Source organism: Danio aesculapii, chromosome 18 (genome assembly GCF_903798145.1).
Source record: "Danio aesculapii chromosome 18, fDanAes4.1, whole genome shotgun sequence".
Lineage (NCBI taxonomy): Eukaryota > Metazoa > Chordata > Actinopteri > Cypriniformes > Danionidae > Danio > Danio aesculapii.
In genome coordinates this window covers 21444666-21462513 of record NC_079452.1, presented here as the reverse complement: position 1 = coordinate 21462513, position 17848 = coordinate 21444666, and the positions used below count along the sequence as shown (strand labels likewise).

The 17848-nt window shown below is 36.5% G+C and overlaps 1 pseudogene; it reads right to left on the bottom strand.

Moving 5' to 3' along the window:
* Positions 1-746: 746 nt before the first annotated feature.
* LOC130245329 (protein YIF1B-like) lies at positions 747-17137 on the bottom strand (annotated as a pseudogene).
* Between the last annotated feature and the right edge of the window lie 711 nt (positions 17138-17848).

The following is a 17848-nucleotide window of genomic DNA, read 5'->3' as shown; positions in this document are numbered from 1 at the left end:
TGTATTTTCTTATTTAACACAAAGGAGGATAGTTTGAAAAATGCTGGAAACCAATAACCATCTACTTTCATAGTAGGAAAAAAATACAGTTGAAGTCAATGAGTACAGGTTTTACAGGTTATCTTCTGTAACCATTGACTTCGATAGTATTTGTTTATTTTCTACTAAGGAAGTCAGTGGTTACAGTTTTTCTGCATTCTTCAAAGTATCTTTTGTGTGTTTCGCATAAGAAAAGACACTTACAAAGGTTTAAATCAAGTAAACGGTAAGTCTTTATAAGGAATCTTTATAAGAAGATGGTTTGAAGAATGCTGGAAACCTGTAACCACTAACTTCCATAGTATTTGTTTTTTTATGGACGTAAATGGTTACAGGTTTTCAACATTCTTCAAAATATCTTTTTTGTGTTCAACAGATTAAAAAATCTTTGAAACCACTTGAAGGAGAGTAAATGGTGAATAAATGTAAAATTTTGGAGTGAACTATCCCTTTAAGCTCTATACTTGTATGCATCTGTTAGTCTGGCAACAACGACAGAGCGCTTTAATATGGATTAAAATAAATCATCACACAGAGGTGGATTCATTTGGTTTGAGTCACCAAAAACATTCCCATCCATGGCCTGGCACAGTCCCAGCATCTGAACAATGCCGTCGCATCAACATACAAAACAAATAAACAAATACAATTACAACTGTACATCATACAAAACAGAAATGTAAACCCAAAAACATACAAAAGACGGCAGGCCGAGTCGAGTTCAGACAGTGATATTGTGCTCTCAGCGCGTGTCCGTTGGTTTGTTCTGTGTGCGTGTGTCGTATGTGTGTGTGAATGTGTGCAAACAGGCTGATGAGGAGTTGTGTGTTCATGACCTTTACTCCTCTACCTGACCAGGTGAAAGGTCAGCCAGTACATGAAGATGGGCTGAGCTGCAGCGATGGCCATGGTCAGGTACATCCGCAGCTGGTTTTTGGTTCCTCTCACTAACCGTCCCTCTGCTGCAGCTTCAGAGAGGATCTTTAACCGCAGCGTACGAATCTAAAACCAAAAGCACAAGAGCATCAGGGGCCTGTACGGCGAAGCTGGATTGGCTAACAAGTTCATAAAGGTGTTCACCTTAACACTTTAAACACTTCCTGACAAAGTCTTGTCGCCTATCCAAGTTTTAGGAACACAAATGATAACTTGACTTCTAGTTGATCATTTGGTATCAGAAGTGGCTTATATGAAAGGCGAAGCCTCTAGATACGCTTATTTGACTCAAATCAAATATAATCATGACTTGATTTTGAATGATTTCATTAGGACAGTAAGGTCTGACTCTGACTCCCCAGACATGCTTAATAATGTTCATGTATGGTGACTGGGCTGGCCAATCCTGGAGCATCTTGACCTTCTTTCTTCAGGAGCTTTGATGTGGAGGCTGAAGTATGAGAAGGAGCGCTATCCTGCTTGCTGGAGAATTGCCCTGCAGATCTCTCACACGCCCCCATACTGAATGTAACCCCAAACCATGATTTCTCCTTTACCAAACTTGACTGATTTCTGTGAGAATCTTGAGTCTATCCAGGTTTCAGTAGGTCTTCTGAAGTATTTGTGATGATTAGGATGCAGCTCAACAGATGATTCATTGGGAAATTGGCATTTGTGTGAGACTCATCATATCAGAAAGGCTTGATTAAACTCTGATTAAACTCTTGATTAAACAAATACATCAAATAAACGTACTTGGCGTTTTTTGACTAATGAGCTGTTTTCATCTGTGTCTCTGTCTGTTTATCTGACGTAACGCATGATGAGATGCACGGGGAAAGTGGGCGGGGAGTAGCAGCTCATTTGCATTTAAAGCCACAGGCTAAACAGCTACACTATGTTCAGACACCAAAATGGGCAGATTACGGAGGCTGTAATAAATAATCTGATGGGTGCTTTGAGCTGAAACTTTATAGACACATTCTGGAGACACCAAAGACTTACCTTACATCTTGAAAAAGAGGTAAAATAGGTGCCTTTTTAACAAATACAGCATTTATATTAATATATCATTTAGCTTTAAAATACAACAGTGCACGATTTATTTCTCGATACGCACCGTAAAGACGAAAATGGAGGCGCAGCACCACAGCAGAGTGAGATAATATCCCGTCCGTCCAAACAGAAGTCCTGCAACCACTCCCACAATCATCCTGAGGAAACAAACACACATTTCACAGATGCTTATTCCAATGAAAACAAATATATATGCAGATTAACCTTCCCCAGGTGTTTGATTGACAGCTGATCTGACCAATCATATTGCAGATACTGCAAACCATACCCAGTGTGGGAAGTAGAATAACACCAGTGGACTTGAAGCTAAAAAAGTTGCTCAAATAGACAGATTGCAAGATTCCAGACAGGCTCGGGGATATACTAGATTAATATCTCATGTCATAAAAATGACTCAAACGTCAAAAGTGCACCATGTTTGACTTTAGATCACAAAACCCGAATGTTTTCCTGTTATTGTGAGTGCTCAAATTAAAAAGTACTCTATTCAGTTTCAAACAATGGCTTGGTCTTATCTGAGTGAGCGAACATGACGCTGTATTTTACGATCTTTCCGCTGCGTGTGAGTGTTTATTGAATCCACTAAACCTTACATCTACAATCTGCTCTTAATATTGATCTCTGAGGAAGTGTTCGTCATTCAGGATCAGCAGCTTGTCTCCAGTCACTTTCACATCCTGATGTTTCAAATATCATCCGCAGACTTTTCGGTCACTTCTGTCTGAAATCAGCAAGTCATTTGACCAGAAATGATTCTGCATTTCTCTGGGGAGGGTAAAAATGATGTGGAAATTGCTGAACTTCATAATAGAAATGAATAATGAGGTGTTCATGGACTATTTGCTTTTACAAATTTTACTATTTGTTTAGTTTTATTGTAATTACTTAATTAAAAACTATTAAATGACTATAATCAAGAATTTAAGACAATTGAGAGTGCAGCCAATAGCACCACCTAGTGTCCAAGATACATATCCAATTAGATTGAATGTAGAAATTAGAGTAACAATGATTATATACGGGAATCCGATGTAAATCCAGCCTTACCCGACATATTTGTATCCAGAAAAGGCCACCAGGTCGATGGTGGTGAGGTCAGTGTTAACCGTTACCAGGTAAAGACTGAGAAGGACGGCTAAAACCTCAATAATGAGCCCACCAATGCTGAGCTGGCCTGAATGCCCAGAATTTCTGGAGAAAACCTGAAAATGAGAAGCGAGAGCAGAGAAATCAGGAACAAACGCTTTATTATCACTATTAACAAGCACGAAAACATGGGTCAAGCGAGGCAAGACAATCGCAGGAAGTCCTGTTTGACGTCTCAGCAGTTTCCCATTTCCCTCTGAAACTCGGGAAATCATTAACATGCTGTGCCCCTGAGAAATCCGCTCGTAAAACACTCAAGTTTATAAGAAAAATAAAAATCATAGTTTTTGATCATTTGAACTGGGAGTGATGGCTATGATATTGCAAGTAATGTTTCCCGATATGTTTTAACACCTATTTAACAGTATCTAATTATTAATAATGTAAATTAGTATAAATAGTTATAATATTATTAATGTGGTTACATTCATTCATACATTCATTTTAGTCCCTTTATTAATCAGGGGTCGACACAGTGGAATTAACCGCCAACTTATCCAGCATATGTTTTACGCAGCGGATGGCCTTCCAGCTGCAACCATCACTGGGAAACATCCATACACACTCATTTACACACATATACCACGGTCAATTTTTGCTTACCCAATTCCCCTAAACAGTCTGTGGACTTGAGGGGGAAAGCAGAGCACCCGGAGGAAACCCACGCTAACATGGGGAGAACATGCAAACTCCACACAGAAACGCCAACTGAGTCAGCCGAGGCTCAAACCAGCGACCTTCTTGCTGTGAGGCGATCGTGTTACCCACATATTATTGTATTAAAATGTTCAAAGGTGTAATACTAGTTTAAATATATTTTAGACAGTAATATTTGTTTAAGACAACAATAACCAGACAAAACATAATATAATTATATTTAATTATATATTTAATTTATATTATTATTTATTTCAATATTAAGGGAACATTTCAATATTACTTTATTAAAATGTTTAAAGGGTTAATAATAGTGTGGTTTATAAATAATATAATAATAATAATAATAATAATAATAATAATAATAATAATAAACAAGAATAACAAAACAAATAATTATATTTAATTAAATGTTTAATTTATATTATTATTTTATTTTAATATTAAGGGAACATTTCAATATTACTTTATTAAAATGTTTAAAAGGTTAATAATAGTGTGTGTTTATTATTATTATTATTATTATTATTATTATTATTAATAATAATAATAATAATAATAACAAAAAACAAGAATATAAAAACAAATAATTATATTTAATTAAATGTTTAATTTATATTATTATTTTATTTTAATGTTATAAAAGAAACATATAATGCAATATTATTGTATTAAAATGTTCAAATGATTAATAATAGTCATTATGTGTCTATAATAATATAATAATAATAATAATAATAATAATAATAATAATAATATAATAATAATAATAATAAACATTTCATTATTCCTAATATTTTTTTGTGGGACATTCTCTATAATGATATGGTAAATACTGTAAATATTACAGTAATTCCTTCATGATGAAAGAACTGTGGTATTACCATCTTATACTATTTAGCTATTTAGTATTTAATGATGGTAATAATAAATGATGTTTGATGTATGTTTATTCTTTATTTATTGACTGCCACATCGGCAACTTATGGCCATTTCATGGCAAAATGGATATACATAAAAATATTACATGATAAAAACAAATTTGTATTACAAGCAAAAGTTACTTAGACAAATATATAGTATATATATATATATATATATATAATATATATATATATATATATATATATATATATATATATATATATATATAATAGACAAATATTTAGAAATGAATAAAATCACACAAAATATTTTCAAAGTTAAATATGATTTTTCATTTCAATTTTTGATAAATAATTTTAATAATAAAAGATTCTTCCTGGTGGTACCTTTTTAAAAATATCCATCAAAGTACTCTCCTTATAAAAATGTTGTCTAATGGTAAGAGCAACTTGGTAGTAATTACAGCTACGATGTATGTTACAATATTTTGTATTATAATGTTCAAGGGCTAATGGTATTCTAAATATATTTTTAGACAATGTTTTTATTATTAAATAAACTGTGGTAATAATATATTTATATTTTATTGTAATAGTTAATGGAACACTTTAATATTAATGTATTAAAATGATTTAATAAATATGATGCGTTTATTATTAATAATAATAATAATAATAATAATAATAATAATAATAATAATAATAATAAAATAATAATAATAATAATACACGCTTCATTATTCGTCATATTTTTTGTGGGACATTCTCTATAGTAATACATAACTTTACTTGTCATAATATGGTAAAAACTGTAAATATTACAGTAATTCAGTATAGGTTTAAAGAATGGTGATTTACTATCTGATACCATCACTGAACCACAGTATTAAATTGCTCTTTTGTGGTACTTAATTATGGTAATAATAAACAGTTATAATATATTAATGTTGCTACAATGCAAGTTGCAATATTACTAAAGAAAATGAATGATAATATCAATATGACTATTGATACCAATTTTCTTTGACCAGCATGAGTGGACTGGGTGAACTTTCAGGCTTTGATCCTAATTGTGGAGATTTGGTGACTGTCGCTTTAAATTCAAATGAGACTGTGATGTTTTTAAAAGAGGGCGGAGCTACAGTTGCCTGTGCATCAGCACAGTGGCAGATTCAAAAACAAGACTGATGTCCTATGCTAATGAGGGAGAGATGGTCACTAGTGGGTGGGGCTTTCCCCCTCTGATGACATCATATACGGGAGAATGTCAATCAAAGTGTTTCTGCAGACTGTTTTCATCAAGTCTGATTATAATAAATACAATTAATTAATTTATACGATTTGAAGCTGGTCATACTCACAGACTGCTGCCACACAACTGTGTTTAAACTGTGTTTTTGCATAATAGCTCCCTTTAGTTTAGTTCATGCTGGTGTGTGTTCTTCAGTGCTTTTCTTATTCCTGTTAAACACAGTTGCGTTTAGTTTCTCTCGCTATTACTGTCTTGCCTCACAGTGACACATTTATATATCTGAGAGAAAGAAGAAGACAAAAGCAAATGAGTTGCAATTTCAGTTCCATGGTGACTTTTACAAAGCAAAATGATAATCATCTTTTTCACTACGCAGCCACAAACTCTATAGTTATCTTCAGCACAAGGCTAACCCGAGACAAACACAGGACAGAGGCTCTTTAAATGCAACTGTGGTGCTGCATCAAACTCAGTTTCCAAAAGTTATTTTATATACACAGAAAGCCAAATAAAAGCAATATATAGCACTTCAGGGTATATTAGAGATTAACTATTTAACAAATAACAAACAAACAAACAAACAAACACATAGATTAAGAGATAAATAACACATTTAAATTTAATTTAATTTAATCTTAAAATTAGGGCTTTCATATAATTCAATAATTGAATAAATAAATAAATAAATAAATAAATAAATAAATAACACATTTTAAATTAATTTAATGTTGAAAGTATGGATTTTAAATAAATAAATAAATAAATGAATAAATAAATAAATAACATTATTTAAATTAATTTAATGTTGAAAGTAGTGCTTTTAAATAAATAAATAGATAAATAAATAAATAAATAAATAAATAACACATTTTAAATTAATTTAATGTTGAAAGTATGGATTTTAAATAAATAAATAAATAAATAAATAACATTATTTAAATTAATTTAATGTTGAAAATAGGGCTTTCAAATAATAAATAAATAAATAAATAGATAACACATTTAAAATTAATTTAATGTATGGATGGATTGAATGTATGGATGAAAGTATGGATTTTAAATAAATAAATAAATAAATAAATAAATAAATAAATAAATAAATAAATAACATTATTTAAATTAATTTAATGTTGAAAATAGGGCTTTTAAAAAAATAAATAAATGAATATAAAATACAGAAATAAATAAATAAATAGCACATTTTAAATTAATTTAATGTTGAAAGTAGGGCTTTTAAATAAATAAATAAATAAATAAATAAAATAAAAATAAATAAATAAATAAATAAATAACATTATTTAAATTAATTTAATGTGAAAATAGGACTTTCAAATAAATAAATAATGAATGAATAAATAAATAAATGAATAAATAAATAAATAAAAATAAATAAATAAATAACATTTAAATTAATTTAATGTTGAAAATAGGGCTTTCAAATAAATAAATAACACATTTAAAATTAATTTAATGTATGTATGGATTGAATGTATGGATGAAAGTATGGATTTTAAATAAATAAATAAATAAATGAATAAATAAATAACATTATTTAAATTAATTTAATGTTGAAAGTATGGCTTTTAAATAAATAAATAAATGAAAATAATAATAAATAAATAAATAAATAAATAAATAAATAAATAAATAAATAACATTATTTAAATTAATTTAATGTTGAAAATAGGGCTTTCAAATAAATAAATAAATAATAATAATAATGAACAAATGAAACATTTTTTAAAATTTAATTTAATTGCTAAATATTTTGTGAGCTGATATTCACCATGCAGATGGTATTTCATTGTTCTATGTATACGATAAAGTAAATTAAATTGAAATGTTATTTTTGCACTTCAGATTATGTCCCGTTATTTATTTTTTTACTATTTGAGCCAAAAATAATGACAATCATAGTCAAATCTATTCACCTTAACATTAGTTTCTATGTGCAACAATCTTGTCTGGCTGATACAGAACAATGATCTTTCAAGGACGCATTAAAAGACTCTATTAGGGATTAACTGTTTAAACATGAACACAGTTTGGCCACAAAATAATAATTAACAATGAGTTAAACTGTCATCTTTATACTTCACCATTAACTTTACTGTACCACGATGCTTTGCATAGAGTTTAAGAGCAAATATTGGATTTTAGTTCGGGGACCTATGATGAAAATCATCTTCTGTAAGCTGTTTGGACAGAACTGTGTGTAGGTATAGTGTGTCTACAGTCATGTTGGAGTGATAGAAACACAATAAGTCTTTTTTTTTAATTTCCTGGCTTTAAAATATAATCCATTTGAGGTCGACTGCAACGTGAAGAAGGGTGGTTTCCCCGCCCACCGAATTGATCGACAGCCGCGTATTAACATGTCTCCATAGTAACTCGTATAATCATATCAACAAGACAGGTCGTGCACAAACAAACCAGGATTAAAAGTTCTGTTCAGCGCTCTGTGATCATCAAACGTGATCAGTTTGTGGACGTTATATCAGCTTTATTTTGTACATTAACATAACGGATATCCATACAGCAGTGGATATCAATGTGTATCCTGTCACATTTGCCATGCAAAAACAGTGCAAACGCTGTGTGTGTGTGTGTGAACTTGTAATGGCATTGTGTGTGATTCATTGTTGTAACTCCACACACAACTACATCAAATAATCATCTGTACTGTTCTCACTGTAGTATTTCTCACAAACGGTACGTGAGGTCTGCTTCCTTCATGTCTGTCACTGTGCTGTATATCTGACACAGCTGGAGATTGAGGCACACTGACAGGCATGTGGGAACTGTGGGCGGGAGAACCAGCCTTAAAGGCACAGGCCACAAAAACAGCTACAGTGTGTTCAGAGCGGAAAATCCAATATCCTAAAGCTCTAATAAATAATCTGATGGGTGTTTTGAGCTGAAAACTTTACACACACATTCTGGAGACACAAAAGTCTTATATTAAATCTTGAAAAAGGGGTAAACTAGGTTAAGTAACATGAACTATAACTATTGTAAAGGGTTACCACAGTAAATGACAATAGCATTTTTGTACATTAGAATACGCTGTTTAATTATTAAGCAACAAACTATGGATGTCATACAGTTAACATCTACTCAAACCTGGTAGTTTCTAGTGTGCAAAAATTGCTGCCGATGCCCTTCCAGCTGCAACCCAGTACTGGGAACACCCAAACACACTCGTTCACACACACACTCATACACCACGGCCAATTTAGTTCATCAATACTCCTATAGCGCATGTGTTTGGACTGTGGGGGAAACCGGAGCACCCCGGAGGAAACCAACACCAACATGGGGAGAACATACAAACAGAAATGACAACGGACTCGAACCAGCGACCCTTCTTGCTGTGAGCTGAAAGTGCCAACCACTATGTCACTGTGATGCTGCTAAAATTAATGTGTGTTATGTATTTATTTGCCATATTTTTCCACAATGCCCTCAATCTCAATCTTCACCTCTGTTCATTCAGCAATAGATGAAGTAATTTCATAAATAAATCACATACAGTCTGTGTTTCCTGCATCCTGAATTAAATTACTTTATTTAAGCCCCAATTTCAACATTAAATTAAATGAACTTTAAATATGTCTTGGGGTTTTGTTCAGGAGTGAGGGAAGGATGGAACGTGAGATTGACAGGCGGATGGGTGCAGTAATGCGGTCGGTGTAACCAGTCCGTTGTGGTACAGAAGGAGCTGAGCCTAAAGCAGGCATGGGCAAACTTGATCCTCGAGGGCCGGTGTCCCTGCAGAGTTTTGCTCCAACACTAATCAAACACACCTGAACACCCTAATTAGTGTCTTTAAGATCACTAGAAAGCTACAAGCAGGTGTGTTTGATTAGGGTTGGAGCAAAATTATGCAGGGACACCGCCCTCCCAGGATTAAGTTTGCCCATCCCTGGCCCTAAAGGCAAAGCTTTTGAGTTACCGGTCAATCTACGTTCCTACTCTCACCTATGGTCATGAGCTTTGGGTCATGACTAAAAGGAGAAGATCTCCGATACAAACAGCTGAAATGAGTTTTCCTTGCACCCTATGGATAAGGTGAGGAGCTCTGTCACCTGGAAGGAGCTCGGAGTAGAGCCGCAGCTCCTCACATCCAGCTGAGGTGGCTCGGGCATCTGTTTCAGATGCCTCCTGGACGCCTCTAGGGAGGTGTTCCAGGCATGTCCTACCGGGTGGAGGCCTAGGGGAAGACCCAGGACACGCTGGAGGGAATATGTCTTCTCGGCTGGCCTGGGAACGCCACAGGATCCCCCTGGAGGAAGTGTCTGGGGAGAGTGAAGTCTGGAGTTCTCTCCTGAGACTGCTGCCCCCACAACCCGGCCTCGGAAAAGCGGATGAAAATGAATGAATGAATGTGTTCCTTCTTTCTTTCATTTGTTTGTTTAAAAGCTCTAATTTCAACAACAAGTCCTTTCATAAATGGATCTGTTCACACACAGCACAGCCGAAATACTCAGCTATTATTGTTTAGAGTTCAATCTGCATTTCCCAGAGGCACCAGAAACCGATCCCATCACAAGCCAGCAAAGTGTTTTCATCCATTACTGCAAAAAGCTCTAAACTCTTCCTCTTCCTCCTCCCTTTTTTTTTCCTCCAGGGAAATATGAACTCCTCGAAAGTGAATCGGAAGCCAAGCCTTCAAGCAAGAGGATTTGTGCCTTGAAGATCTTCTACGGCATCGCCTTTATATCAGCGTTCACCTCATCGCCTTTATTATTTCCAAGACTACGCCCAAAACGCAAACTGGCAAATCTACGAAGCCAAACCCTCAGACTATCCTCCAACAAACAAAACATTCCTCGAAGAAACTCCCACGGCCTGCGGTGTTATAATCAACGAAGGGCCTGTGATTAAAGTAGGCGATCTAAACACATACGTGACCGGCTCTTATATGGACCACCGTTTCAAAGAGATTAAATCAATTGCGATTGTTTATCGGAATCAGTTTGTGACGTATACATGTGTGCTATGCTGCGGTGGGAAAAACGTGACTACGTTAGCGCATTACACTATTCATTCAGACCACTTCAATTTTGAAATACGGCACAGCTACTATTACATGCTATTAAATAACGAGTGTTTAAACCAACGCATGTTGCTTTAACATCATCAACCGATCACTCGGGAGGCATCACATCATTCCAAGCATCAGGAACAGAGACGTTCTACGACGTTCCCACATCACTTCCACATCTGCATCTCTGTAATGTACGACTATAAAAACGTCCTCAATCTTGTTGAAGCAAGAGATGTTTCGACTTCTCGGTGCGACAAGAGTCGCGATATATCGGACGAACTTGCGATTCAGACGTACAGAAGGTTTTGGATTATTACGTAGCGCAAGGATTCATCGAAGTCATCCCGTGGACTATTAAAAAACACGTCAAGGTGTCCAGCGGATGGAGGAAGGATATATCAGGAGGCGAGCTGCACTATTATGGACAGATTCCTGGCACTCAATGATTGTGTTTATCGATATATGTACCAAAGCCAATATGTGGCTCTACATGACATGGATGAACTCATTTTACCTTTCGGCGTGAAAACATGGACGGAGATGTTCCAAAGTTGGAGAAAACATACGGGGATAGCTTAGGGTTTGAGTTTGAGAACAACCAATTCCCTTTCACATCTAAAGACAATGGGAAATATGATGTAAGACAATGGGGAGAGCGTACGGGGAAACTAATATACTGAAATACATCCAGCGAGGCCTAATAACCCCAAAGCTTTTAATAACTATAAGGTGATCGTGAACCCGCGGCTGGTTCTGATGGCTACTGTACATGGCTTGCTGGATACTGTGAATCTCGGTCAGCACACGGTCAGGGTGGATAGAGATGTCGCTCGAATGTACCACAGTAAAAACTTCACGTATCCGCTCAACACAAACCTCATCACTGATTATCGTCTCTGGATTATGCGGACGAGCTGATACCTGCTGTTACTAAAGTTCTACAGGACTGTGGGTTCATTACGGGTTAGGTTTTACTGCACTGGGGTGTTGCTGTCAAAGTTTAATAAAAAGCAAAGATGTCAAAACAGTAAATGTGTGTTCAGATGAAGCAGAAGTAAGGCGTCATAATTTGAGTGCACTAGTGCTCATCTGTTATTTCAAGCATCACTGCTTCATTTGTTTTATTATTCTGGTATCAGAGTTATTTTTTCCTGTAGAGTTTTTTTAAAAGGTTTTGGTTATCAATATATAATCCATCAATATACCAACCAACCAGCTATGAACAGAATCAAACAACATGGGAGAAAATAATGAATAAATAATGATTTAGAGAGGTCTAAACGACAAGGATTGTGTATGTATATATATATATATATATATATATATATATATATATATATATATATATATATATATATATATATATATATATATATATATATATATATACTCTCACTGGCCACTTATTAGGTACACCTGCCTCAATAATGCAAATTTAAAATCAGCCAATCACATGGCAGCAGCTCAATGCGTTTAGGCATGTAGACATGGTCAAGACGATCTGCTGCAGTTCAGACTGAGCATCAGAATGGGGAAGAAAGGGGATTTAAGAGACTTTGAACGTGGCATGGTTGTTGGTGCCAGATTGGCTGTTCTGAGTATTTCAGAAACTGCTGATCTACTGGGATTTTCACGCACAACCATCTCTGAAAATGGTCAGAACATGTCCAACCTTGAGGCGGATGGGCTACAGCAGCAGAAGACCACACCGGGTGCCACTCCTGTCGGCTAAGGAACAGGAAACTGAGGCTACAATTCACACAGGCTCACCAAAACTGGGACAATAGAAGATTGGAGAAATGTTGCCTGGTCTGATGAGTCTCCATTTCTGCTGCCACATTTGAATGGTCGGCTCACAATTTGGCCTCAATAACATGAAAGCATGGATCCATCCTTCCTTATATCAACGGTTTCAGGCTGGTGGTGGTGGTGTAATGGTGTGGGGGATATTCTCTTGGCACACTTTGGGTCCATTAGTACCAATTAAGCATAACGTAAACACCACAGCCTACCTGAGTATTGTTGCTGACCATGTCCATCCCTTTATGACCACAGTGTCTCCATCTTCTGATGGCTACTTCCAGCAAGATAACGCACCATGTCAGAAAGCACAAATCATCTCAGACTGGCTTCTTAAACATGACGATGAGTTCACTGCACTCAAATGGCCTCCACAGTCACCAGAGCTCAATCCAATAGAGCACCTTTGGGATGTGGTGGAACGGGAGATTTGCATCATGCCTCTCTTGTAAAAGTACCTTATTCAAAAACAATACAGTGATGAAATATGACTTTGCTTATGTCAGATGTTTTGTTGCACGGCTAGATGTTGGACTAATTAACTGAAAAATCACGCCAGGATTCCGCTTGGTCGTAAAGCCTTTTCGATGGGTTACTTTTACTATTTATGGGGCCATAGCAGTCCAAATAAGACAAATGAGCTCATGAATGGGACAAATTCTGGACCTTTATCAGTGAGGGGTGGGTCTTCCGAATCAGCCGAATCCCCCTTGGCTACAGGCCTGTAATAACTCGTTTATGTTGTCTTTGTCTAGTTAATATTTGACTAGCATTTTTGCAAGATGCTAGTATTCAGCTTAAAGTGACATTTAAAGGCTTAACTAGGTTATGTTAGACAAGTCATTGTATAACAGAGCTTAATAATACTGACCTTAAATATAAAATAAAATTATTAAACTGCATCCAAACTGAAACAAATAAGACTTTCTCCAGAAGCAAAAATATTATAGGAAATACTGTGAAAAATTCATCGCTTGGGAAATATCATAATAAAAGTATATTAATTCCACTAATAATTTTGCCCAAATAGTTTTATACAATGTTTAGAATTAACTAAACTGGAAAAGTAGTAATACTGATTAGTTTAAAGTTTTCCCACTGCTCATCTGAATTTATACTTAGCTAAATGACTGCCAAAACAACCAAGGTCACAATGAAGGAAGGGGAAAAAAGACGCCTCTTTGTCTACAGCACGGGTGTCCAAAGTCGGTCCTGGAGGGCCAGTGTCCTGCATAGTTTAGCTCCAACTTTCTTCAACACACCCCTGGAAGTTTCTAGTATACCTAGAAAGAGCTTGATTAGCTGGTTCAGGTGTGTTTAATTGGGTTGGAACTAAAATATGCAGGACACCGGCCCTCCAGGACCGACTTTGGACACCCCTGGTCTACAGAAACTTCACTGTTGGTCTTAAAGGGACAGTTGACCCAAAAAAGTAACATTTACTCCCTATTTACTCTCCCCAAAACTTCCTCAAGACTAAACAAATGCTATTGAAGTCGATGGTTACAGTTACAGGTTTCCAGCATTCTTCCAACTATCTGACTTTGGATTTAGCATTAGAAAAGACACTCATAAAGGTTTGAAACGAGGATGAGTAAACATTCATTCATTTTCCTTCGTCTTAGTCTCTTTATTTATCAGTGATCGCCACAGTGGAATGAACCGCCAACTATTCCAGCTTATGTTTTACACTGCAGATGCCCTTCCAGTGCTGGGAAACACCCATACACACTCATTCACACACATACACATACACTACAGCCAATTTAGTTCAATTCCCCTATAGTGCATGTGTTTGGGACTGTGGGGGAAAGCGGAGCACCCGGAGGAAACACACACTAACATGGGGAGAACATGCAAACTCCACATAGAAATGCCAACGAGGCCCAGCCAGACTCGAACTAGCATCCTTCTTGCTGTGAGGCGACAGTGATGACCACCGAGCCACCGTGTCGCTGGTGAGTAAACAATGACAGAATTTGAAAACCTTTATGAGTTTTCTTTATTCTGTTGAACACACAAAGAAGATGTTTTGAAGAATGCTGAAAACCTGTAACCATTGACATGCGCTGTTTGTTTCCATCTGAATTTCAGTTTCCACTCGCTGACTGACCGCTGAAGGAAAAACAGCTTTGTAAATCTTCCCCTTTCATTTTACAGCTGTGATCAAACATTCTGTCTTCACACCCACTTTAACGCTTGCTTCTGTCCGCGGTTACAGCAGACTTCCATTTCAGTATGACAGTGTATCTTCAGCTATTAGTGCTTCACCTCTCACTTTATTCACAGCAAACTCATAATCCTCAGAGATGAAAATAATAACATGCTCAGGGTTTGATTAACAATTAACTAAACCCTTTGATTCTGTCCAGTGCATCAACTTGCATGGATTAATAGTTCACTTTAAGACTATAACAATGTGCATTAGCAACATTAACACTGTAGCTGTAATGTGGGCTTTAAAATGTGTGTGTATATATATATATGATGTGATTCTCAGGTGTTTATTCTGGTTCGGTTGTGAATTGCAGGGATGTTGATCTCTGCTCTGTCGACATTTGATGTTGAAAATTCAACTCTGCAGTTTAACAAAGTGACTTTTAGTAGTTCGAAATAACAACATCATGTATAAGAAATAATCACATATAGAGAAATAAGAGTGTAAAATAACAGAAAATGTGCTGCAGTTTATTATGAGGTGTTTGTAGGGTAATATAGCACTGCCAACTTTTAAAGATGACCAGAAAAGCCACTTTTTTTTCCAGCTTTTCAAGGTTAAACGTTGTCAGAAGAAAGATCAAGCTCACATAATGCAATTCAAAAGCAGAAATAAACAGGGAAAAATAAAAACATTAATCAGAAAAATGGAAAACTGCTAATTTAGACATTTTTTACAGTGTATACACTCACCGGCCACTTTATTAGGTATACCTCACTATTACAGGGCTGGACCCCCCTTCTGCCTTCAGAACTGCCTTAATCCTTCATGGCAGAGATTCAACAAGCCACTGGAAATATTCCTCAGAGATTTGCTCCATATTGACATGATAGCATCACGCAGTTGCTGCAGATTTGTTGGCTGCACATCCATGATGCCAATCTCCCATTCCACCACATCCCAAAGGTGCTCTATTGGATTGAGCTCTGGTGACTGTGGAGGCCATTTGAGTACAGTGAACTCATTGTCATGTTCAGTCTGAGATGATTGGCACTTTATGACATGGTGCGTTATCCTGCTGGAGGTAGCCATCAGAAGATGGAGACACTGTGGTCATAAAGGTGTTGACACAATGCTCAATTGGTACTAATGGACCCAAAGTGTGCCAAAAAAATATCCCCCCACACCATTACACCACCAGCCTGAACCGCTGATACAAGGCAGGATGGATCCATGCTTTCATGACGTCAAGTTCTGACCCGACCATCTGAATGTGGCAGCAGAAATGGAGACTCATCAGACCAGGCAACGTTTCTCCAATCTTCTATTGTCCAGTTTTGGTGAGCCTGTGTGAATTGTAGCCTCAGTTTCCTGTTCTTAGCTGACAGGAGCGGCACCCGGTGTGGTCTTCTGCTGCTGTAGCCCATCCGCCTCAAGGTTGGACGTGTTGTGTGTTCAGAGATGCTCTTCTGCAGACCTCGGTTGTAACGCGGTGCTTATTTAGTTACTGTTGCCGTTCTATCAGCTGGAACCAGTCTGGCCATTCTCCTCTGACCTCTGGCATCAACAAGGCATTTGCGCCCACAGAACTGCCGCTTACTGGATATTTCCTCTTTGTCGGACCATTCTCTGTAAACCCCAGAGATGGTTGTGCATGAAAATCTCAGTAGATCAGCAGTTTCTGAAATACTCTGATCAGCCCGTCTGGGACCAACAACCATGCCACGTTCAAAGTCTCTTAAATTCCCTTTCTTCTCCATTCTGATGCTCAGTCTGAACTGCAGCAGATCGTCTTGATCATGTCTACATGCCTAAATGCATTGAGCTGCTGCCATGTGATCGGCTGGTTAGAAATTTGTGTTAGCGAGCAGTTGGACAGGTGTACCTAATAAAGTGGCCGGTGAGTGTATATGTATTTATAATTAATATTATTCATTTTTTAGATGTTTTTTTTTTACATTATTTCACAGGAATATCATCAAATATAGAGTTTTATTCAGATTTTCCAGAAAACCTAATGAACAGCACGTGTGTATGCACAGGAATTTGTTCTTGTCTCCGTCCCAATACCCACAGTTGCGGTCTTTGCACTTGTTTGCTTTAATGACGTATATCCTGCATTTGGTCTGAGCGCTCATGTGGGTGTGAAGATGGAAAAAGTGGACCGTCTGACCGAGCTCTGCCAGTGAGACACAGAGCCTCTTTTATACATGTAAGTAAAACTCTACACTGTTCACTCCCTATCTGTGGTGTTTTTAATTAAGAGAATTGCGAGCTTTTCTACAAACTAAAATGTAAATTATATAGGCGATCTCTTATTCAGTTATACATTTAGTCATTTAGCAGACCAAAGCGACTTACAAATGAGGACAAGGAAGCAGTTTACACAACTATAAGAGCAGCAGTGAATTAGTAGGCAAGTTTGAGGTGTGTAAAGTCTAAGAAGCAAAGCATTAGAAATGTAAGTTTTAGCAGATTAGGAAGGAAAGTGGAGACTAAACAGTTGAGTTTTTAGTCGTTTCTTGAAGACAGCAAGTGACTCGGCTGTTCTGATGTAGTTAGGGAGTTCATTCCACCAACTGGGCAGATTGAATGCGAGAGTTCGGGAAAGTGATTTCTTCCCTCTTTGGGATGGAACCACGAGGCGACGTTCATTCACAGAACGCAAGTTTCTGGAGGGCACATATATCTGCAGAAGTGAGAGCAGATAAGAAGGAGCAAAGCCAGAGGTCGCTTTTTAAGCAAACATCAGAGCTTTGAATTCGATGCGAGCAGCAACTGGCAGCCAGTGCAAACGGGTGAGTAGCGGAGTGACATGTGCTCTTTTGGGTTCATCAAAGACCACTCGT